The sequence below is a fragment of the Molossus molossus genome, unplaced genomic scaffold (assembly GCF_014108415.1).
Source record: "Molossus molossus isolate mMolMol1 unplaced genomic scaffold, mMolMol1.p scaffold_m16_p_3, whole genome shotgun sequence".
In the NCBI taxonomy this organism is placed as follows: domain Eukaryota; kingdom Metazoa; phylum Chordata; class Mammalia; order Chiroptera; family Molossidae; genus Molossus; species Molossus molossus.
The window spans coordinates 104,753,763-104,779,393 of NW_023425366.1; the positions used below are offsets into that span (position 1 = coordinate 104,753,763).

At 41.9% G+C, this 25,631-nt stretch overlaps 1 non-coding gene and 1 pseudogene across 1 annotated transcript; one reads left to right on the forward strand and one right to left on the reverse strand.

Moving 5' to 3' along the window:
• Positions 1 to 272: 272 nt before the first annotated feature.
• LOC118642117 lies at positions 273 to 1,710 on the reverse strand (annotated as a pseudogene).
• Positions 1,711 to 23,170: 21,460 nt separating this feature from the next.
• On the forward strand, positions 23,171 to 23,374 carry LOC118642918. Its single transcript, XR_004961829.1, has one exon. It is a non-coding gene; the product is annotated as a small nucleolar RNA U3 (small nucleolar RNA).
• Positions 23,375 to 25,631: the final 2,257 nt, after the last annotated feature.

The window sequence follows — 25,631 nt, forward strand, 5'->3', positions numbered from 1 at the left end:
ATTAAAAAAATAATGGAGAGAAGCCTTTGAAATGTAAGATGCTCCAATGATCCTGGTTGGTCTCAGTACAATGAATTTTTCTTCTGTTGAAGTTTTAAGTGAATATATGTTAAAAGCAAGTTCTTTTGAGAGAAAGCTTGAGCTGCTGTTAGACCATAAATGTTTCTCTGGAACTGCTACTCTTCTGTTTAAACATCATTATTGCAGAGGAGCAATGTTCCGCCATTTTTTGATGTGTTGGTAGGGCTTGTCTTCTGGACGGGGTCTCCCTTTCAAAGAGCTGGTATTCCCAATGCGCTAGTGAGTTGGTCATTCACTTTCACTTCAACAGTCACTACGACTCCTTTGCAGTGATGAACATTAATTTCTTCATAAATAGCTTCCACAGTGACAGCAGGAGCTCAGGAATCAAACTCCATTAACTCAGAGTAATCGGGTGGCTGGAGATCACTCTTTGTCCTCACTGGATGATTGTTGGGCAAGGACGGCAGTCACTGGTTTGATGGTGTGGCTGAAATGGTTTTTAGACTCATCGGCTGTAGTAATCCTGAATTCAAATGTTCCGGAAAACTCTCACATGTATTATTTTAGACGAGGTGTTGGCTGGTCCTTTGGGCAAACAAGGGTGTTTCTGCATTTTCCAAGGCTAGCAAGTCCACCTGTGGTTAAAGGCTGGTTGCAAGTTGTTTATTACAACAGGACTTGGAAAGTTAAACCTTCAGTCTGAAAGGTGAACATTCACAGCATTGAGTTTTCCTGGAGTGACCCTATGACTTGGAGGGCTGGGACGCAGTTCATGATCACAGGATGGGGCAAAAGTTTCACTGAGCATTAACATCTTCCCTCTGGTTATTTTGCTCCAAAATTCACTGTTGGTTTTAAGTATACTCCTCATCTCCACGGATGGCTTTATTCAAATCCTCATTCATTTGAATTAGCTCAGTGGTTCTGTCTTTATTCTTCACCACCTCAAGTAGGTCCATGGTCCTCTCGTGAATCTCCCAACCTGTCTTGTAAAGTTTCTGCAGAATCTGTCTTCACGGTTTTCAGATCCGGGCATGTTCTCCATCAATATGGTGAACACCACTCTCACAATCACCTTCACCATATCCAACTCACTGTGCCATTTTCCAATCTCTTCTGGGACTGATGTAATAGTCACATTCTTGGGAACTACCACAGAAGGAAGAGCTGGCACAGTAGAAACAGATGTTGGTGGATTCGATGAGATCTGAGCAGTCTCTTGTTCTGCTGTTTCAGCCTCTGCACCTGAGAGAGGAAACTGAACACCTTTCTTAAGCAGGTTAAGGTATGTTTCTTTCACCTGTTACATCACACCACCTGGGAAACCCTGTGACCAACTTTAATGAAATTCAAGATTCTATTCTGAATGACTAATGGCAAGATGTTTCTGGGACTCAGGAGCTTAGAGATTATCACCAATGAATTCCTTCTTCACAGTCAGAGACTGGAAATCTGGACCACAGTGCTGCATGCACATGTTGATAAGGGACAAGATAAGTTTGATTTCATTATCACTGTAGTTTTAGAAATCCTTATCTTCAAAGTTTGTGCTTCATCTTTTGGCCTATCATTGACTTTGTTAATTATGTCACAAATGTGCATGAACTGGCCTCAGTCTTCAGTCTGAACTTTAGCAAATACAGTCTTTTCTATGAGGTGGCCCGTGGAGATCGCATCGGGATCCCGGTGACTCCCCCAAGGGGCTCTGCTATGAAGGCTGGTTACATAGTAAGACTATGCCTGTGTGACCAGAAAAAAAAGCATAGCTTCCATTTTGCGTTCCCTGTTCCATGCACTTGTTGATGGTTCCTGATCCAAGAAAGAAGAAAGGAATTGGGTTCTGTCTTGACTCTTAAAAAGTAGAATAGTAGGGCCTGACCAGGGTGGCTCAGTGGTTGAGCGTCGACCCATGCACCAAGAGGTCGCTGGTTCAATTCCTTGTCAGGACACATGCCCAGGTTGTGGGCTGAACCCCCAGTGGGGGCCATGGAGGAGGCGGCCAATTGATGTTTTCTCTCATTGATGTTTCTATCTCTCTCTCCCTCTCCCTTCCTCTCTTTCAGAAACTCAAAAAAAAAAAAGGCTAGTAGGACCTTGCTCCAGGCCTTTTCAGACCTCTTGATGTGAGACAGCCTTTAACTGTGATGCATATACCCTTACTTCACTCTTGTTACTATATTGTATTTTCCCCTGTTATAAACTGTAGATTTGCTAGCATTGCCACTTAGGGTCCCATGAGTCTTCTTTAGCAACCGAACCCTGTTAAACCCTGCTCAACTGCCACCATCCACGCAGCTGGTATCAGACACGGGCTTTACGGAAAGACCCCTGACTCATTCTTAACTCAAAATATGGCTAAGGCATTATTTATAAAGTAAAAGGGTGATTCTGACAAATAGGAGGAAAATGAACAAGCTACTCTTGGCTTGACATAACACAGACTTTGTAAGTAGATGCTAATAATAAAACTTTGCAATGAAACCGGAAATGAAAGAATCTGAACCTCAGGACCTAGAAAGACGGATAAGAAAAGAACTGCAAACGGATGTGAGATCAGCCAAAAACTCAGTTCCGTGGCTGATGCTTTGAGCATCAGCAAAATGAAAGTAAGTTTAGAATCACCTTGGGTTGAGCTGTGCCCTCTCTGGGGGGCACTAGCTATAATTTTTGATAAATCCATCATTTAAGCTTCTGAGACCGTGACAACTAAGAAGGTAATTCAAATGGGGCAAAATGACAATGGAGGAAATAAAAACACGGAAAGGGTTATTCAGTGAAGGAACGAAGTCATCTGTAGATCATTACAGACATTATCCTGATAAACTTTTGTTAAAATAACTCCTGAGAATTTCAGAGCAAGGGCAGCATCTCTGCTTTGAACGCTGCTGACTGCAGAGGGGACCACCGGGAGTCTCTAGATCGCTGGAATGAATTGAAGCAGGACCCATCAAGCATATCCAGAGAAGGGCAATTCCACTGCCCTTGTCAACACAAACTGAAGTAGAAAGACGGCAGGTGGTGTTGGACTATTTATGTAAAGACGGAACCCAGCTGCCCTTCACCCAGCCTATGACTGACACTGTAATTAAAGGAGTCCCACCGGCATTGGCATCATATCTGAGTTTCTATCGAGACCACATTAGAAGGTGAAAGAGTTAGCCTTGAATCTTTCATCCCAACTACTATTACATGTGGGATTTCAAAATGAAAAGTAAATAGGTAGGTGATATGGCCACTTTGGAAAACAGACTGGTAGTTCCTCAAAACGTTAGACATAGTATTAAGATTTGACCCAGCAAGTCTGCTCCTAAAGACCCAAGAGAATTGAAAACATATCGACACAAAACATGTACACCAGTGCTCATATCAGCATCGTAATAGCCCAAAGTGGAAACAGAATATTCATCAACAGATGAGTGGATAAAACAAAATATGGTATATCCATGCAATGGAACATTATTCACCCATAAAGCAGAGGAAGTACTAATACATGCTGTAACTTAAATGAACCTGAAAACATGCTACATGAAAGGAGCCAGTCACAAAAGGCCACATATTATATGATTCCATTGATATGAAATACTCAGAATAGGCAAATGTAGAGACAGAAAGTAGATTAGTGGTTGCCTGCAGTGGGAGGTGCTTGGGGTGATAATTAAAGGCAAGCGGGATTTCTTTTGGGGGCAATGAAAATGTTAGAAAACTGATCATGGTGATGGTTGTGCAATTCTGTGAATAGACGAAAAAGCATTAAATTGTACACTTTATTTGGGTGAATTGCATATGTAAGTTATATCTCAATAAAGCTGTTTTTGAAAAGCTTAAAACTTGACAAAAGAAAGAAAATCAAAACAAGAGAAAGGGTAACAATTCGGTCTCTAACCATGTGGAAATCTTTTGGCAGTTTATTTTTAAACACCATGAAAAAATAAGAAATTGGGTGCCACCAAAACGCTGATAGGATTTCATGAGAGTCTGAGGTTTCCACAACTAAGTCTCCCCCAAATCCTTAGGATATAATAAAATCTCAAGGCTCAGAAATTTCAGAAAGAAAAAGGTTCCAGTGCACCTACAGCATCAGATTCCAAAATACTCACTTTTAATATTGAGGCAATAGTTCTTCATCCCATACTTACAAACTTTCTTGAATTAAGATTGAAATTATTTCAAATTTTTAAAATAATTGACATTACTTATTTTTTTTAAAATCAAGGTGGTGTTGGAGGCAGTAGACTGACATGAAGGCCAGAGTCTCTTGTTCCATCTTTGGGGTGTTCTTAAGGCCTTTAGCCAATGTGTGGGTGAAAAGGCCAGGGGTGGAGAAGAACCCCTCTGGGTCAGGTGGGTGCAGGAGCACAGTTAAAGCACTGCCTACCTCTCCTAATGAGCCCCTTGGGAACAATGTATACTGCATCCTGGCCGGTTTGGCTCAGCGGTTAGAGCATCAGCCTGCGGTCCAGAGAGACCGGGGTTCGGTTCCCGCTAAGGGCGCTTTCCTTGGTTGCAGTTTGTCCCCGGCCCTGGTTGGTCGTGCGGGTGGCAGCTACTCGATGTGTCCCTTTCACATCGATGTTTCTCTCTCTTTCTTCCTCTCTCTCCCCTCCTACTCTATCTGAACAAAAAATAGAAAAATGTCCTCGGGTAAGGATTAAAAAAAAAATGTATACTGCTATGTTTCTGTGGTGGTTGGGGCAGAGGGGAGCAGTAATGACAGAGGAACTTCCAGAAGCATCTTCCCACCTGTACCCCATTTTTCTCGTTCAGACCTGGTAGCCTGTGCATTGTTAGGCCTCCAGAGGCTGGAAAGATTACACAAGACACTGTGTCCACAAATTTGGACCTAACTGCAGGAATTCCAAAGGACTTGGTGAGACTGACTGTCCCTCCCCACACAGGCCACGTTGGGGATGGCCGCCAAAAACATTGTGTTGCCCAGTGGAAGGGATAGTTGTATGTCTCTGAGCTCATTCTATCAGATCCTCGAGATGAACTAAAGGGGGGCCCTTCTGCGTCTCCTGTTGCCAGCAGCAGCACAGCCGGAGCAGCCCCGCAAGAACCACAGGGCCTACTTTGGAGGGAAAGGACTGGCTTAAAATTAATGACATATGGAAGAAGGTGAGATTGCAGCAGAGGGGAGGGAGCCAGTACGCTGCGGCCGGGGGGAAATCTAGGGGCAAACGTGTCCCTTAGCTTTGACTCACAAAGGTCTTTTGGCAAAGGACTGTTTGCCAAAACCTTCTCTCTTTTGAATAGCCAACAAGGGAGCTAACCACTTTGGAAAAGTCTGGCAGATCCTCAGAAAGTTAAACACACAATGACATGATCGAGCAATTTTACTGCTCAGTATAGCCCCAAAAGAACACAGACGGGAACTAAAACGGACGCTTGTACACCAATGTCCGTAGCACCATTATTCACAGTGCCCAGAGGGTGGAAACCACTAATGTCCACCGACAGAAGAATAAACAAACAAACTGGTTTACACATACCACGGGATATAGTCTTAAAAAGGAACGGAATTCTGACTCATACTACAATATGGATGGACCTTGAGAACATTATGATAAATGAAATAAGCCAGTCGCAAAAGGACAAATACTTTATGAGGCAGCTCACATAGGTAAATTAATTAAGACAGAAAGTAGAACAGACATTCCTTGGGGCTGGAGGAGGGGTAGGAAGAAGAGTTATTGTTTAATGGGTGCAGAGTTTCTGTTTGAGATGAACAAGTTCTGGAGCTGGATGTTATGAATGTACTTAATGCCACTAAACTGTACACTTAAAAATGATCAATTTTGCCCTGGCCGGTTTGTCCCAGCGGTTAGAGCATCTGCCCACAGACTAGAGAGTCTCGGGTTCAGTTCCCGCTAAGGGCACGTACCTCGGTTGCAGTTTGTCTTGGCCCCGGTTGGGGTCGTGTGGGTGGCAGCCACTCTATGTGTCTCTCTCACATTGATGTTTCTTTCTCTGTCTTCCCCCCTCTCTCCCTCCCGGTCTATCTGAAGATAAATACAAAAATGTCCTTGGGTGAGGATAAAGAAAAAAAAAAAGATCAATTTTGTGTTACATATATTTTACCACAATAAAAAAACAAAAACAGACAAAAAACAACTGAGCTGACAAAATCTGACCTAATGGACTTCTGGGAGTGGCCTATGTCCTCACAACTGAACAGGTGAGAAATCTGTGTGACCAGATGGAACACGAAGTGGCTATGTCTCTGGGTTTGCATTTCACAGAATCTGTCTCACAGAGGCTGCATGTTGGGAAGCAACCTGCAGGAACATGGACCTGGTTAAATTCAGGGCAACCGATGAATAACAACCCAAATAAACGTATGTGGCCACTCTGTATGCCTAAAACAGCTCTATTTTTAAAAGTTTATTTTTAAAAATTGTGTGGGTATTATGTGATGATAATGGTTTAAGAAAGGTTCCAAAATATAAAGGTAGCAGGTTAGCCACTGCAGGTCTCATCTATCATAATATCATGATTCAAAATAGCTCTTTTCTCTCTCGTGGTGGGTGGGAAGCCATAAGGAAGTAGCTGTGTCATTGTATCACTGACAAAGTAAAAGAATTAAGTATAAGTTGGTGGGCCTGAGAATGAAAGCCAGAAACTCCACATGGATGGTTATGAGATGCCCCATGGCACACCCAAACCCAAGTCTATTTAGGAGGGACTACTACTCAGTTGATCTTGCCTTGGGGGACTCAACATTTTGGGGTCCCATATTTATGTCCTAAATGTACTAAAGCATTTAGTACGCAATGGCAACAACCTGTCTACAGTTTCAAGCAGCAGTGACCACTGAAAACATAAGAGCCCTAGGAGAATAAGAGCTGGGCTAGGAGTCATTGGCCAGATGGAAATCACTTTTAATGAGGAAAGACATTCGAGTGAAAAAGACATTCAAGTGAAAAAGACCTCCGAGTGCTCATAGGCTTGTTGCAAAGGCGTCCTGTTCCAGGAGCAAACATCAGGAGGGGCGAGCTGCCGAGAATGCTAACAGGGTACTGTCAATCAGAGAAGACACTAAGGCAGCATAGCCACCCCTAAATGGAAACAGCTGGCGTGTCAACACAACTGGGTTAGGTGTCTTGGCGTCCCAGGCCCATGGCCAGCAATTCTCGCAGCAGAAGCCCAGGACCTGCGCCTATGGTAGACGTGCCTCAGTGTCTGAGATTTTTACTGGAAATATAAGCATCAAAGTGCTTTTAGCACTTTCAAGCCGTGACTGAGTACTAACCATTCTTTCCCCAGAGTGCAACTTGCCGGCGTTGGGCAGATTGTGAACAAAACCAGAGCGCATCCCAGGGGGCACATGGGCCCTGTGGAGCGACCCCTCTTACCTGGATCCAATATCTGTCGAAACACATGACTGAGAAGAGGGTTTGACTATGTCCTCAAGACATTTTGAACCTGGAATAAGGAGGACAAGGCCTCTCGCCCATAGGCCTGTGAGAAATAACGTATGGTATGTGAGAAAAGGTAGATTTTGTTGGGAGGGATAAAGAAATCATGATCGATTAGCTGTGGTTTAATCAGTCAACAAAAGCATGCCATGAAGTACAGATAGTCATTTTTATTAGGGTGATCACTTTGTAAGTTATATAAGTGTCTAAACACTATTGTACACCTAAGACAATATTGTATACCAACTGTAATTGAAAAATAAAAAAAATTTAAAACAACAGAAAAAGAAAAAAGTACAGCTAGCCATTGATCAGGGAGGAAAAGAATTGTAAACTGTACTTGGCTGGTGAGCTTGCTGGACTAAGTGTAGTCCCATGGACTGAGAGGTCCCGGTTCGATTCCCAGCCAGGGCACATGCCCGGGTTATGGGTTTGATCCCTGTTTGGGGACGTGGAGAAGGCAGCCCATCAACGTTTCTTTCTCACATTGATGTTTCTATCTCTCTCTCCCTTCCTCTCTCTCTAGAAAATAAATAAAAACATATATTTTTAATAAAGAATTTTGAAGTGTAAAAAAGTTTATGCTGGTATTATTGGATGGATCAACTGTCGGTTTAAATGAATACCAACCCCTCAAATGGCTGCAAACATTTGGAATCTGTGTGCATAAACACGGCCTCTGTTCCAAGGTATTCTGTGCAGGTCCCCGTGGTTCCTGGTGCAGGAGAGAAGGATGGGAACTTGCTCCTGACCTGTCCAGACCTATGTAGCTATCTTGTACCCTTTTCTTGAAACAAACTATAGCTTTGTAAGCACTGCCGTGTTGAGCCCCGTCCTTTTGGGTCTTTAATTCAGACCTGTTAAACCGTCACTGCTGGCGTGCGGTTTTCATACATTAACAATCGCTGAATCTACTGATGGCATGCATTGAGGACACAGCACCTCTTTGGTATTCCCGCCCAAAACACTGAAAACCTGAATGGAATCACCAGGAAAGGATCAGACAAATCCAGAATGAGGGACGTAAAACATCTCGCCCACACTCTTAAAAATATATCAATGTCATGAAACACACACAAAAAGGATCCTTTCACAATGTATATGTTTACCAAATAAATCATCATGATGTACACTTTAAATGTCTTACAGTTTTGTCAATGACGCCTCAACAAAGTTGGGGACAAAAACAAAAGAAACCAGGAAAGCTGGGAAATTGTTCTAGAGTAGAGACTAAAGAGACAGGACTCTACTAAATGCAGTGATTAATCCTGCACAGGAACCTGGATTTTTAAAATTATAGATGACATTATTTGGAGATTTTGGATATGGTCTGATCATTGCATTAGTGTTAAATTCCTACAGTTACATAAAAGACTGTCCTTATTCTTAGGAGATATATGCTGATTTATTTAGGAATATTGAGTTACAATACTCGCACCTAATTCTCAAATACTGTAGCCAGAGAGTGATTTGGGGGGGGAGGGGCAGGGGGGTTGGCGAGAGAGGGAGGGAAAGAGCTTGTGGCAAAATGTTGTGCTGAATCAAGGAGAAGGACATTATAGTATTCTTTCAATATTTCTGCAGATTTAACATTTTTCTAAATAAAAGTTTAGGAGAAAAATAACAACCACAGTAATACATTAGGCCAGAGATCAGCACACTTTTTTTTTTCTTTTTGGTACGCGACCCTAGCGGGAACCGAACCCGGGACTATCTATCTGGTCCACAGGCCGATGCTCCAACCGCTGAGCCAAACTGGCCAGGGCAACAAACTTTTTCTATAAAAGATATTTTAGGCTTTATTCTCTGTCATGTACCATGAATGCAACACAAACGAATGGGAGTGGTTGTGCTCCAATAAAATTTTATTTACAAGAGCAGGTGGTGGGCCAGTTTGGGCTGCAGGCTGTATTTTCTGACCCTTGTTTTAGGTTGTGGGACACTCAAGGTGACCCTGCTACATTCCATGGTCAACTGGAAATCTGCTTACAAATGGACAAATTCTGCTAAAAAGTAAGTCAAACATTATAACTCGATGTTACAATTATGCTATAATCCTAGTCTCCTAATCACTGAGGACCTGACCGCCGCATCCCACTTAAAAGACCTTCTCTTCTCTTTGATCTTTTCTATAATAATAACTTTTCAAACCTCATTATCTTCCTGAAACACAAGGTCTCAAACCCTATTCTTTCCTCTCTCAGCTCTCTACGTTCGGGGAAGTTGGTGTAAAATGATGCTTAGAAGTAGAGGACTCCGTGGACGCCCCCAATCACTTTCTGGCCACATTTGAGAAAACGGTGCAGCCACTATGAAAACAGTATGGCAGTTCCTCAAAAAGTGAAAAATAGAACTACCCTGTGACCCAGCAATTCCACCTCTGGGTGTATCCCCAAAAGAATAGAAATCGGGACCTTGAAGAGATACCTGCACTCCCATGTTCATTGCAGTACTATTCCTAACAGCCAAGATGTGGAAACAATCTAAACATCCACCGACAGATGAATGGTACAGAAAGTGTGTGAGCATACAATGGAATGCTGCATGGCCTTAAACAATAAGGAAACATGGAGCAACATGGATGGACTTTAAGGACGTTACGCTGAGTGAAATAACCCAGACACAGAAAGACAACTACCGCGTGGTTCCACTGACGTGAGGTTTCTGAAACAGCTGAACTCATAAAATCAAAGATTGGGCTCTAGCCGGTTTGGCTCAGCGGTTAGAGCGTCAGCCTGTGGTCCAGAGAGACCCGGGTTCGGTTCCCGCTAAGGGCAAGTACCTCAATTGCAGTTTGTCCCCGGCCCCGGTTGGTTGGTCGTGCGGTGGCAACCACTCGATGTGTCCCTTTCATGTCGATGTTTCTCTCTTTCTCTTCCTCTCTCCCTCCCATTCTATCTGAACAAAAAATGGAAAAATGTCCTCGTGTGAGGATAAAAAAATAATAATAAGATTGGGATGGTGGTGGCCAGGAGCTGGGGGGATGGAAATGGGAGTTATTAATCAGCAGGCACAATTCAGTTAAGCAAGATGAGTAAGATCTGCTGCGCAGCACTGAACCTACAGTCAGCAGGATGGACTGTACACTCACAGTTTTGTTAAGAGAATTGATCTCACATTGTGTTCTTACCACAATAAAAAGTAAAACAATAAAAAGTGGGGGCCCTGGAACGAGACTGCCTGGGTTTGAATCCTGGCTCCCCACTTCACATCTGTGATCCGGGGCGAGACACTCACCTCTGTGCACCAGGACTCTCTTTTTGTGCCTGAGGACAATGTTAATACTTACCTATAGTGTCCTTGCCAGGATTACATGTGTTGTTCCGTGAGAAGTACTCAGCACAGCGCCTAGCATATATGAAGCACTAATTAATGCTACTTATTATTCTTGCTAGACTAGGTTTGTTAGACATATTAAAGAGGTAATAGCTTTTGAAGGCTTGCTTAGCACAGCTCCTGGTAGATAAGGGCTAAATACACATAAGGTACTGTAATTACTCTATTGGGCGGTTAATCATGCATTTAATGCCTTGTTACTTCCATTGTAATTGACACTCAACTAAACCTTAGCTAAACACTTCACATTTCTATACCTTCCCATGTCTCCTGGATTGCAAATAAGCTGAAGGCAAAGTCCAGGACCTGTGCCCCCCCCCCCCCCCCCCGCTTTTTTGCAGTCCCTCCAGCACCATTTCTTGTAGGTAGTCTGGGCTCAGCATATTATTTACAGCATAGAATTAATATAATAGTCTAGCCCCCCATTGATTGGAGCATCCAAACACACAAAGACAGGGCTTTCAGAATGAGGCCCCATTATCGACGAAGAGAAAGATTCCGCTTCAAAGAGTGATCATGTCCTTCCACCCCTCTTACTTTTCAAATCAGGAGAAAATGGTCAGATGCCTCTTGCACCCCACCCGTTAACCACCTCACAGCCGAAGCCACCAGAACTTCAGGTTAATTCTTGGTGCTTAGGTGAGATTCTTCCATATTTAAGAATGCTTACCAGTCTTCTGGCTGCCACCCCAGATCCGAAACCTAGATCTCTTTCAGCACCGCTGACTTTTAACCAAGGGAGCAAACATTCGGCTGTGTGTACTTCTGTAGAGAACATTTAAACCAGACACCTTGCCCTACAGACAACTCATTATTCTTTTAAAGAAGGACAGGCCTCTGAACCTTCCAAGAGGGTGATTCTATTTCTAGAGGTGATGTTCTGCATTGGCAAGCACAGAGAGGTGCCTAGGAAATCCTGTTCAGAGACAGCTGTCACTTTTTAAAAAAATTTAAATAAAATTATTTTATTTATTTAATAGTTTATTCAAATATAGTTGGCATACAATGTTATATTAGTTTCAGGTGTACAATGTGGTGATTCGACATTTCTACATCTTACGCTGTAATCACCACACGAAGTCTAGTAACCAGCTGCATATTCATTATTATGAACTATATTCCCTTCTCCTTTTCCCCCATCCTTCTCCCTCTCTCCCCTCTGGCAACCATCAGTTTGTTCTTTGTTGCTTTGACTCTGTTTTGAGTTTGTTGATTTTTTTTTTAATTTGTCTTCCTCGGCCTGACTTATTTCACTGAGTATAATGCCCTCTAGGTCCATGTTATCACAAATGGCAAGATTTCATTCTTTTTTTCTTTAAATCCTCACCTGAGGATACTTTTTCATTTATCTTCAAATACAATGGAAGGGGGAGAAAAAGAGAGAAACATCAACGTGAGAGAGACACATCGACTGGTTGCCTCTCGCAGGACCCTGACCAGGGCCCGGGACCGAACCGCAACAGAGGTTATGTGCCCTTGACCAGAATCAAACCCGTGACTCCTCGATCCTCAAGCCAATGCGCTAATTGCTAAGCCAAACCGGTCAGGGCAAGATTTCATTCTTTTTTATGGCTGAATAATATTCCATTGTGAATATACACCTTTTAAAAACAACTTCTCCCGACTTCCGGTCAAGATGGCAGGTAGGTAAACGCGGTATCGTGTCCTCCCACAACCACATCAAAGTTACAACTAAACTACAGAACAACCATCATTCAAAACCGCCTGAAATCAAGCTGCATGGAAGTCCTACAACTACAGAATTTAAAAAAAGCAGCCACATCCAGACTGGTAGGAGGGGCGGAGGCGCGAGGGGCTGGGCCCACACCCACGTGTGGCGGATAAAAATCAGGAGGCTCCCGAGGCTGGGAAGGTCCTTCCTGAGGACTGAGGGGTCCCTGTCCCACACCAGGTGCCCCGCTCAGGGTTCCAGCGCCAGGAAGAGAATCCCCATAACTTCCGGCTGGAAAAAACAGTGGGAACTGAGGTTCAGGGAGGCTGAGGCGGCTGGAGCCCCAGGCAGCTCCTTAAAGGGCCCGCGCACAGACTTACCAGACTCACTCCCTCTGAGCTTGGAGGGGAGGCAGCTCGAGGGGCGCCAGAGACATACAGGGAAGAACTGAGCTGTTTGGCACTGGAGCGAGGGCTGGAGAGGGGGCTTTCTCCGGGACAAACGTGCTGTCAGAGGCCTTTGTTCCTTTGGTGAGCCCTTCCCTGGGGTGGCAGACAGAAGCCATGTCTGGGACTCCAGCAACTTGGCTCACACTGGTAGCCCCGCCCTGCTGACTCCCTGAGGCCCCGCCCCACCCAACTTTCAGGCCCACCCAAGCTGTTGCCAGTTGCTTAACCATAGGATTGGCCTGTCTTGGATCCTGCTTCAGGTTTTCCTAAATTCTTTCAAACAAGCAGCATCTGGTCTCAGCTAATCCCATACCGCTCGTTAAGTAATACACAGAAACAAATACAGGGAGGCAGCCAAAATGAGGAGACAAAGAAACAGGTCCCAAAGGAAAGAACAGAACAAAACCCCAAGAAAAGAACTAAGCGAAATGGAGATAAGCAACCTAACAGATGCTGAGTTCAAAATACTGCTTATAAGGATGCTCAATGAACTCAGTGAGGGCCTCAAGAGCATAAAAAAGGACCAGTCAGAAATGATGGATGCACAGTGAGAATTGAAGGAAGCATTAACTGAAATAAAGAATAATTTACACAGATTCAATAGTAGAGTACGTAAATCCAAGAAGCAAACCATTGATTTGGAATATAAGGAAGCAAAAAACACCCAATCAGAACAGCAAAAAGAAAAAAGAATTCAAAAAAATAAGGATAGTGAAAGGAGCCTCTGGGACAACTTCAAGCATGCCAATATTCTCATCTTGGGGGTGCCAAAAGGAGAAGAGCGAGAACAAGAAATCGAAAACCTGTTGAAACAATAATGGCAGAAAACTTTCCTAACCTGGTAAAGGAAACAGACATACAAGTCCAGGAAGCACAGAGAGTCCCAAACAAGATGAACCCCAAGAGGCCCACACCAAGACACATCATCATCAAAATGCAAAAGGTTCAAGACAAAGAGAGAATCTTAAAAGCAGCAAAAGAAAGGCAGCTAGTTACCTACAAGGGAGTTCCCATTAGACTGTCAGCTGATTTCTCAAAAGAAACTTTGCAGGCCAGAAGGGAGTGGCAAGAAATATTCAGAGTGATGAAAAGCAAGAACCTACAACCAAGATTACTCTATCCTGCAAAGCTGTCATTTAGAATCGATGGCCATATAAAGAGTTTCCCAGACAAGAAAAAGTTACAGGAGTTCATCACCATCAAACCGTTATTATATGAAATGATGAAGGGTCTTTTTGAAGAAAAAGATAAAATATATGAACAAACAAAATGGCAATGAATACATATCTATCAACAATGGAATCTACAAACAAAATGAACAGGTAGAACAGAAACATTCTCATAGATACAGAGAACATTTTGCTGGTTGCCAGATGGGAGGGGGGTTGGGGAAATGGGTGAAAAGGTGAAGGGATTAAGAAGTACAAATTCATTGCTAGACTGACAAACCTCAAAGGAAAAGGGGTTGGGGGGTGGTGAGAAATAAACCAAAGAACTTATATGCATAACCAATGGACACAGACAATGGTGTGGGAAAAGGTGGGAGGGGGGCAGGAGGGGGGAGGAGGGGAGTCAATGGGGGAAAAATGAGGAACATCTGTAATACATTCTACATTCAACAATAAAGATTTTTAAAAAGTAAAAAAGAAAAAAGAAAAGAAAAAAAAAGACATTTGTAAGTACCAATAAAAATGCTAATGAAAGGTAAAAATAAATAAATAAATAAAACCACCTGCAACCCTCAAATCCAATGGGAACTACTGGTAAGATTTTGCAGTATTCCTTCTTCTTGTTTTCTAGCATCACGTGGGAGTTTAAAACAAATTTGGAACTATGCTCAACATGTTCCTAGGATTTTTTTTTTTTTTTTTTGTATAATTATCCTTTCATTTAAACACTCCCCTCTAGCCCTAGCCGGTTTGGTTCAGTGGTGGTCTGTGGACCAAAGAGTCACAGGTTCAATTCCAGTTGAGGGCATGTACCTCAGTTGCGGTTCATCCCAGCCCTGGTTGGGGTCATGCGAGAGGCAACCTGTCAACGTGTCTCTCTTGCATCCATGTTTCTCTCCCACTCTATCTGAAGATAAATAGAAAAATATCCTCGGGTGAGGATTAAAAAAATAAATAAACATTCCCTTCTACAACAATTTACACTGAAAATTTTTCACTTTAGTAGTCAATATTTTTACATAAAATGTTATTGTGTACTATTATTTTCTTAGCATTACTTTCTAGAAAAGAGACTACTGTGCCAAAAAAGTAAAAATGATTTTCAAGGCTCTTGACACACAGTACTAATTTGCTTTCTGGAAATGTTATAATTTGTGTTTCTCTCAGTGAAATACAGTTCTCTACATTCACCCTCATAAAATGCTATCATACATTTTCATCTTTGCCAATTTAACAAGAAAAATTCTATTTTGTTATGTAATCATTTTACATTTCTTTGACTATTAATGAAGTTGAATATTTTCCTTCTGTTTCTGGCCATTTGTAGGTTAAATTGTAAATTGTTTGTTTATGACCACTATGCATTTAAAAAAAATTTTTTTTCCTTTACCGATTTTAGAAAGAGAGAGACAGAAACATCGATGAGAGAGAACATTGACTGGCTGCCTCCTGCACAACCCCCACCGGGGATCAGGCCCACAACCTGGGCATGTGTCCTAACCCAGAATCAAACTGGTGCCCTCTTGGTGTGTGGTCGACACTCAACCACTGCGCCACACCAGCCGGGCTTAATTTTTTTATTTACAAAAGGACTTTAAATGTTTTATATTTTATTAGTAACTTGTCTTCTTTCTCTCCAGCTTTATTTGGATATAGTTGACATGTAACATCATGTAAGTTTAAAGTATACAACATAATGATTTGACACACTTATATTTTGCATAATTATTACCACAATAAGATTAGTTAACACATCCATCACTTCATATAATTACCTTTTCTTTTTGTGGTAAGGACATTTAAGATCTACTCTCTTAGCAACTTTTAAGTATATAACACAGTATTATTAACTATAGTTACCATGTTGTACATTCGATCCTCAGAATTTATTCATCTTATAACTGGAAGTTTGTACCTTTTGACCAACATCTCCCATTTCTCCCATCCCTCAGCCCCTAATAACCACCATTCTGCTCTCTATTTCTATGAGTTCAAGTGGATTCCACATATGTGAGAAAATACAGTATTTGTTTTTCTCTGTTCGATAATCTCGCTTAGCTTAATGCCCTTAAAGTCTACCTAGCCTTGTCCCAAATGGCAAGATTTTCTTCTTCTCATGGATAAATAATTTCTCATTTAATATACATCATATGCTGTATAAATATATTTTGTATACATAACACATTTTTTAAATTATATATAAAACATTTTCCATATTCCATCATCCACCAATAGACATGTAGGTTGTTTTCAAGTTGTGGCTATTGTGAATGATGCTGCAATGAACATGGGGGTGCAGATATCTCTTCAAGACACTGATTTCATTTCCTTTGGATAATACCTAGAAATAGGATCACTGGATTATCATATAGTAGTTCTACTTTTTAATTCTTTTTAGAAACCTCCATACAAACTAAAAATAGAGGCCTCGGAGGAACCAACCCTGCTGGCACCTTAGTATCACACTTCTGGCCTCCAGACCTGTAAAAACATACACTTCTGTTGTTCAGGCTGCCTGGCCTGTAGTGCTTCGTCATGACAGTCCCTACTTTCAATTATTCTGGGTATTATATCTTGAAGTGGAATTGCTGGATCACATGGTAATTCTATATTTAACATTTTGAGAAACCACCAGATGTTTTTCATAGTGATTGACCATTTTACATTCCCAGCAACAATGCACCAGAATTCCAATTTATCCACATTCTCATCAACACTTGTTATGTTCTGTTTTTTCAACATAGCCATCCTAATTTGTGTGAAGTGGTATCTCACTCTTTTTATTATTATTATTATCAATGAGAGAGACACACACAGGAACATCAATTTGTTGTTCCACCTATTTACACATTAATTGATTGTGCATGAGTTGAGATCCAATCTGCAATTAAAATTTTTTTTCTAAGAGAGTTAATCTTATGTTAAGTGTAACACACACACACACACACACACACACACACAATGATAGTAATAAGAGTACAGGAGGAAACTTTGGGAGGTGATGGATATGTCTATGGCCTGAATGGTAGCGATGCCAGAATTTCTGGGTTTCTTTATAGTTTCACTTTTGTACTCCCTTTGTTCATGTTTTAGTCTGTAACTCACTGAACTGCCTTTCTGAGTTGCCTTGCATCTTGTTGAATTTTTTCAAAACTGCAATCTATTGTTTTTTATTTCTTTTTCCTTTATTGATCTTAAAGAGAGAGGAAGGAAGAGGGAGAGAGAGATAGAAACATCTATGGGTCACTTCCTGCATGCCCCTCACTGGGGATCTGCCCACAGCTTGGGCATGTGCCCTGACCGGGAATCCCACGGGGACCTCTTGGTGCAGGAAGATGCTCAACCAGTGACCACACCGGCAGCGCCAAAACTGCAATCTTGAATTCTGTCCGTTAAATCACAAGCTTCCATGTCTTTGAGTTTGGCTTCTGGAGAATTTTCATTTTCTTTCAACCTCGGTGCCTTGGTGATTCGTTGTTCTTGGATTGTTCTTCTGTCTGGGCATCTGAGACAGTGAGCGCCTTTCCTTTTGAAGCACCTTTTTGCTCTTGAAAGCTCAGCAGGTTGACAGGCGTAGGTCTTGCCTCTGTTTTCCCGCAGATGGTGCTCTAGCTCCAGCGCTTGTTTCTCTTACCTGAACCGCGGCCACCTCTGGGTGCTTGGTGGGGCGGTGCCTCCTCGGTCGTGGCGACTGCCCCCCATTTCCCGAGGTGGTGGGTGTTCCCGCCCTGTCCGGCCGCCTCCGTCTCTGGTCACCACGCCCACGGTGGAAGGCGGCAGGGTGGTGGGGCTTCGGGCCTGTGAGTTCCTGGCACTGCCAACTCGTAGCCAGAGGCTGTCCCCGCTGCTGTGCTATTTATTGGGGGGAGGGAGGACGTGAGTTTACGGGGCTGCGGTTTTGCCATCTTGCTAGTTAACTGTGGCTGCCACACCGCTGTGCCATATCTTCACCCCCGTCCCAGGGTTAGCCGCACTGGGCACTGGCAGCTCAGGGAGGCATGTTGCTCCTGCCCCTCTCACTCGGCGGGCACAGGAGGGCTGCGGCCGGACTCCCCCGCTGCCCTGCGCCGGGGCTGCGGGGCTCCCGGCGGCTCTGCCCTCCCCTGGGCCGCCCCGCCCCCACGTCCCGCTCATTCCCACGCGCACCTTCCGCTGCCTCCGTGCTTGGACCTCTCAGTCCGGTCTCTTCGTCGAACAGTTGTCCAATTTGTAACTTTCCGGAAAGAAACAAAAGAGCCTTCTCAATCTGTCGTGAAGCGGATGCCCCCCTCACAGTTTCATTCTTTTGCATGATCATAAGTAGTTTTCTCAGGATCACTGATTGAAAAACTTGGGCTTTTCCCATGGAAAGGTCTTGTATGTATCTTCCTGGCTGGCTTTCTGTTCAAGTCTTTGCCCGTTTTCTGATTGAATCCTTTTTCAACTGTTGAGTTCAGAGTCTTCATTATATATCATGGATGTTAGTCGTTCCTTGGATATATAATTTGCAAAAACATTTTTTTTTTTTTTACAGTCTCTAGTTTGTATTTTTATTCTATTAACAGGGTCCTTCATCGATCAAAAGTTTAAAATTTTTAAGTTCAATTTATCAATCGTTTTTCTTTTATGGGTCATACTTCTGGTGTCATGTCTAAGAACTCTTGGCCTAGCCCTAGGCCTCCAATGATTCTGTTTGCCTTGGCCGGTTTGGCTCAGAGGTTGGAGTGTTTCCCCGGAGACCAATGAGTCGCGGGTTCGATTTCGGTCAAGGGCATACCTCAGTGTGGCTCTATCACATCGATGTTTCTCTCTGTCTTTCTCTCTCTCCCTTCCTCCCATTCTATCTGATAATAAGTAGGAAAATATCCTCAGGTGAGGAATAAGAAATAAATAAAGACTCTCTGTTTGCTTCTAAAAGTACTATAGAAGTTATGACTTATATTTAGGTACATATTCACTGTTTTAATCCTATAAATGTCCAACTGCTACAGCCCCATTAGTTGAAAGTCTATCCTTCTTCCATTCCATTGTTTTTAAACCTTTGTCAAAATCAGCTGGAAAATATCAATTGGTCATATTTGTGTGTGTCCAATTTATGTTCTTTATTCTGTTCCATAGATCTATGTGTCTACACCTCAACTAATACTGCAGTCTTGATTACTGTAATTAAATAGCAAATCTTAAAATTGGATAAAGTGATTCCTTCAACTTTTTCTTTTTAAAAATTGTTTTAAGCCCTGGCCGGTTTGGCTCAGCGGTTAGAGCGTCGGCCTGCGGTCCACAGAGGCCAGGGTTCGGTTCCCGCTAAGGGCATGTACTTTGGTTGCAGTTGGTCCCTGGCCCTGGTAGGGTCATAGGGGTGGCAGCCACTCGATGTGTCCCTTTCACGTCGATGTTTCTCTCTCTCTCTTCCTCTCTCTCCCTCCCGCTCTATCTGAATAAAAAAGTGGAAAAATGTCCTCGGGTGAGGATAAAAAAAAAAAAATCTTCAAAAAAAAAATTGTTTTAATTTTTCTTAATCCTGTTCTTTTTCATATGAATTTTAGATAAGTTCATTTATACATACAAAAATTTTTGCTGGGATATTGATAGAAATTGTATTTAACACTGTAGCTCAGTTTGGGGGGAATTAGTATATCTACTATGTTGGGTATTCCACTCTATGAACACAGTATGTTTCTCCATTTGCTTAGCTCTTTCTTGATTTCTTCATCAGTATTTTGCTGTAGTAAGCACATATGTCCACAGCATGTATTATTTTTTAATTACACTTGACAAAAATATATTCGTTTCAGGTGTACAAGAGTGATTAGTTATTTACATAACTTACAAAGTGATCACCCAGATGGGTCTACTACCTATCTGACACCATACCTACTTATTACAATATTATAGACTATATTCCCTATGCTGTAATTGACATCCCGTGACTATTTTTATAGTTGGCAATTGGTACTTCCTTTTTTTTTTAATCCTCATCCGAGACCATTTTCCATTTTTTGGTCAGATAGAGGGGAGGGAGAGCGAGAGAGAGAAACATTGCCATAAAAGGGACACATCAAGTGGCTGCCTCCTGCACGACCCAATCAGGGTCGAGGACAAACTGCAACTGAGGTACGTGCCCTTAGTGGGAACCAAACCTTGGTCTCTCTGGACCGCAGGCTGATGCTCTAACCGCTGAGCCAAACCAGCCAGGACCAATTGGTACTTCTTAATCCCTTCCCCTTTATCTCCCATCCTCCCAAACCCCTCCCATCTGTCAACCATCAATTTCTTCTCTGTATCTATGAGTTTCTGTTTTGTTTTTTAAATTCCATTTATAAGTGAAATCATATGGTATTGGTTTTTTCTTTCTGACATTTCATTTACATAGTACCCTCTAGGTCTATCCATGTTGTCACAGAAGGTTTTATTATTTTTTATGGCTGATGAATATCTTTTGATTTCTTATTTGATCTCATAGTTAACCCATTCATTGTTTAGTAACATATTATTTAGCCTCCATGTGTTTGGGTGTTTTTCAGTTTTTTTGTTGTAACCGATTTCTAGTTTCATAGCATTGTGATTGAAGAAGTTGCTTGATATGATTTCAGTCTTAAATTTTATTGAGACTTGTTTTGTGGCCAAACATGTGGTCTCTTCTGAAAAATGTTCCATGTGCACGTGAAAGAAATGTATATTCTGCTGCTCTGGGATGAAATGTTCTAAAAATATGAATAATATCCAGCTGGCCTAATGTGTCATTTAAAGCAACTATTTCTGTCCTGGCCGGTTTGGTTCAGTGGTTAGAGCGTCAGCCCACGAACCAATGAGTCGTGGGTTCAGTTCTGCTCAAGGGCATGGACCTTGGTTGCGGTTCGTCCCCGTTGCTGTCTCTCTCCCTCCCTCTGACTCTGTCTGAAGATAAATAGAAAAATATCCTCGGGTGAGGATTAAAAATAAATAAATAAAGCAACTATTTCCTTGGTGATTTTCTGTCTGGATGATCTATCCATTGATGTCAAAGGGGTGTTAAAATACCCTACTATGACTGTATTACTATCAATCTCTTCCTTTATGTCCCTCAAGATTTGCTTTATAGATTTAGGTGCCCCTGTGTTGTGTGCACACATATTTACAAGAGTTATCCTCTTACTGGATCACTCCCTTTATCACTATGAAATGTCATTCTTTGTCTATACAGCCTTTGTTTTAAAGTTTATTTGGGCTGATATAAATATGGCTACCCAGCTTTTTTGTTTCATTTGCATTTGTAGGAAATATTTTTCCATCCCTTTATTTTCAGTCTCTGTGTGTCTTTTGATCTGAAGTGGGTTTCTTGTAGGTAGCATGTGTGCAGGTTTTGTATTTTTGTCAGTTCAGGCACTCTGTTGTTATTATTATTATTCTTTTGGTACATGCCCCTAGCGGGAACCGAACCTGGGACTCTAGGGTCTGCAGGCCAACACTCCAACCGCTGAGCCAAACCAGCCAGGGCAGCCACCCTGTTATTTGACTAGAGCATTTAGTCCATTTATTTACATTTAAAGTAATTATTGATGGGCATGTAGTTATTACCATTTTTATTGTTATCTGATTGTTTATCTTGCTCTTCCCTATTCCTTTCTTATTCTCTTGCTCTCTTTTGTATGTTGAGGGCAATTTTTAGTGTTATGTTTGGACTCCTTATCTGTTATTTCTTGTGTATCTCTTGCAGATTTTTGGCTTGTGGTTACCATATGCTTCATATATACCAAGCTATTTTTATAGTACTATATTTTAAGTTGATGTTTGGCTAAGTTCTAACATTCTAAAATCACTGCAATATTTACTCCCTCCCTCCACATTTATGTTTTTATCATCATGTTTTACTTCTTGTGTATATGAGTTGTGAGTATCCCTTAATTTATCATTGTAAATACATGTGATCTTCCTACTTTCGCCTTTTAACCTTTTTTAGTAGCTTTATACTTGGTTGATCCACTGATTTTACTAAGTGTTTGTTTTTGTGAGTGAGCATTTTTTTCTTTTCTATATTTTCTTATTTATATTTTTGATCCTTTTTTTTTCTTAAAGAAGTCCCTACAACATATCTTTTAGTACTGGTTTAGTGATGATGAACTCCTTTAGCTTTTTCTTGTCTGGGAAACCCTCTATCTCTCCTTTGATTCTAAATCACGGGTCTGCGGCTTTCCATCTTGCTAGTTAACTGTGGCTGCCACACCACTGTGCCACATCTGGATAGAGTAGTCTTCATTGTAGGTCTTTTTTTTTTTTATCCTTACCCGAGGACATTTTTCTATTTTTTGTTCAGGTAGAGTGGGAGGGAGAGAGAGGAACAGAGAGAGAGAGAAACATCGATGTGAAAGGGACACATCGAGTGGCTGCCACCCGCACAACCGACCAGGGCCGGGGACAAACTGCAACTGAGGTACGCGACCTTAGCGGGAACCGAACCCAGGTCTCTCAGGACAACAGGCCGACGCTCCAACCGCTGAACCAAACCAGCCAGGGCAATTGTAGGTCTTTGTTTTTCATCCCTTTGAATATTTTTGTGCCACTCCCTTCTGCCCTTTAGAGTTTCTGTTGAGAAATTAGCTGACAGTCTTATGATAGCTCCCATGCCCATAACTAACTAATTTCCTCTTGATTCTTTTTTTTTTTTTTTTTAATCCTCACCCGAGGATACCTTTCCATTTTTTGTACAGATAGAGTGGGAGGGAGAGAGAGGAAGAGAGAGAGAGAGAGAAACATCGACGTGAAAGGGACACATCGAGTGGCTGCCACCCGCACGACCAACCAGGGCCGGGGACAAACTGCAACCGAGGTACATGCCCTTAGCGGGAACCGATCTCGGGTCTCTCCGGACCGCAGGCCGACGCTCTAACTGCTGAGCCAAACCGGCCAGGGCTCCTCTTGATTCTTTTAATTTTCTCTCTTTGTCTTTAACCTTGGGCATTTTCATTATCATGTGTCTTGGTGTGGGCCTCCTGGACACAGACAGCAGCAGTGTGGTGGTTGCCAGAGGGAAGGGGTGGGGGGCTGGGGAGTGAAGGGGCTTAATATATGGTGACGTGAGATGATTTGACTGGGTGGTGGGCACACAGTGCAATGTACAGATCCTGTAACATAGAAATCCACACCTGAAAGACTGTACTTTCAGGGATCATTTCTATATTTTGTTACTAGAGAAGTTTCTCTGAACGGGCAGAGCATTGGAAACCATGAGGAGGAGATGCAGTGTTCTCCCCTGAGCGTGAAGCCGGCTTTTGGTGTTGCTTTTGCAATTGCTGTCATTGATGATCATTCTTCTCTCTCTTTGGGAGACTAAGAGGGAGAGGATGCAGGGGGGAAAAAAGAAAGAAAGAAATCCACACCTGAAACCCATATGATCCTATTAACCACTGCCACCCCAAATAAATTTAATTAAAAAAAATAGCCCAGACAGTTGCTCAGTGGTTAGAGTCAGCCTGTAGACCAAAGGGTCGCAGGTTCAATTCCCAGTCAGGGGCATGTACCCGGGTTGCAGGTTCGATCTCCGGCTCTGGTTGGGTTGTGTGGGAGGCAAACAATTGATGTGTCTTTCTCACACTGATATCTCCCCCCCCCCACCCCCTTCCTTTCCTCTCTTCCTAACAATCAGTGGAAAAATATCCTCGGATGAGGACTAACAAAAATAAATAAATAAATGATTTGGACATCGCCCATATGATCACGGGCAGTCTCTTTCTTCAATCAAATAAAAATAAGATTAATTCACACAAACCCTGCCAGTGTGGCTCAGTGATTGAGCATTGACCCATGTACCAAGAGGTCACAGGTTCGATTCCTGGTCAGGGCACATGCCCAGTGGGGGCATGCAGGAGGCAGCCAATCGATGTTCGTTCTCAGTGATGTTTCTTTCTCTCTCTCAAATCGATAAAGAAAAAAAAATTTTTTTTAAAGATTAATTCACACAAAAGAATTCCATTGTTTGGTTTTTCTATTTATTCATCACTTGATGGAGTTTGGGTTGTTTCTACATGATTTAACAGATTTTAAAAATCCACCTTTTTATTTTGAGATAAATGCCAACTCACATGCAGGAATAAGAAATAATAGATAGAGATCCCATGTACTTTTCACCCAGTTTTCCCCAATGGTAACATCTTGCATAACTATGGCACAATACCACAACCAGGAAATTTACACTGAAACAATACACTGATTTTATACAGATTTCATCAGCCATACATAATACCATTTATGGTTTAGTTTGATGCAGTTTTATCACGTGTAAACTTGTCTAATCACCACAATAGTCAAGATACAGAACAATTTCACATGAAAAGGATCCATTGTGTTGCTCTATTATAACAATACTTAGCTCGCCTCTCAACCCATTCTGAACACCTGTAAAGCACTAATTTTTTCTCTACCTATAATTGTTTTATATATATATAATATATAAAATATATAAATATATAATATATAAAAATATATATATATAAAACAATTATAGGTAGAGAAAATATATATATATATATACAACACACAGACATATATGAAATCATACAGTATGTAACCTTTTGGGATTGAATTTTTTATTAAGTACAGATCGCTAGTATTTTGTTGAGAATTTTTGCATCTATACTCATCAGGGAAATTGGTCTCTAGTTTTCTTTTCCTGAAGTGCCCTTATCTGGTTTTGGTATCAGGGCAAAGCTGGTCTCACAAGAATGAGTTAGGAAGTATTTTTCTTCTCTTCGGTTTTTTAGAAAAGTTTGAGAAGGATTGATGTTAATTCTTTAAATGGTAGAATTCATCAATAAAGTCATTTGGTCCTGGGCTAAAGCAATGATGTTTAAAATACGATTTTTTTTTTTCTAAATTTACTAGTACTTTTCTGTAAAGGCTTTCCTTTCATCAATTAGATGTCAACTATAGTTCTTCCCAAATGGGTTGGCATAATGGTAACCTCTAATATGTGAGGGTGTTTTCTGTTTGCTTCTGTTCTCATTTAAAAATAAAACAGTATTTATTCAATGTTTTTCACAATTAAATATTGTTTCCTTTGTTCAAACTGTTCCAAATTTGGTCAGAGGGAACCCTTTCAAGCTGATTCCTGTTCTATTGAGATATTCCCATTAGTCTTTAAGTACTTTCTTATTTCTGGACCATAAAAGGAAGATGTTTCTCACTCTCGTTGTTGTCGTTTTTCCATCCCCAGCCCTGGAGTTAGCCTTTTTTCTTTTCTTTCTTTTTTTTATCCTCACCTGAGGACATTTTTTGATATTTTGTTCAGATAGAGTAGGAGGGAGAGAAAAGAAACATCGACGTGAAAGGGACACATCGAGTGGTCGCCACCCGCACGACCGAACCAGGGCCGGGGATAAACTGTAACCAAGGTACGTGCCCTTAGCGGGAACCGAACCCGGGTCTCTCTGGACCGCAGAGTTAGCCTTTTTTCAAAGAACACCTGGATCAGAGGTGGGCCTGATATATGTCCCTTACCCCCAGTGACCAACATGCAGCTCCCAGCCAGCTACCCACTAAATATGCCATTATACTCTGCTAGAAGCCACCACAGGCATGAACACCCAGCCCCAACTATATCTGCGTGTCCAGG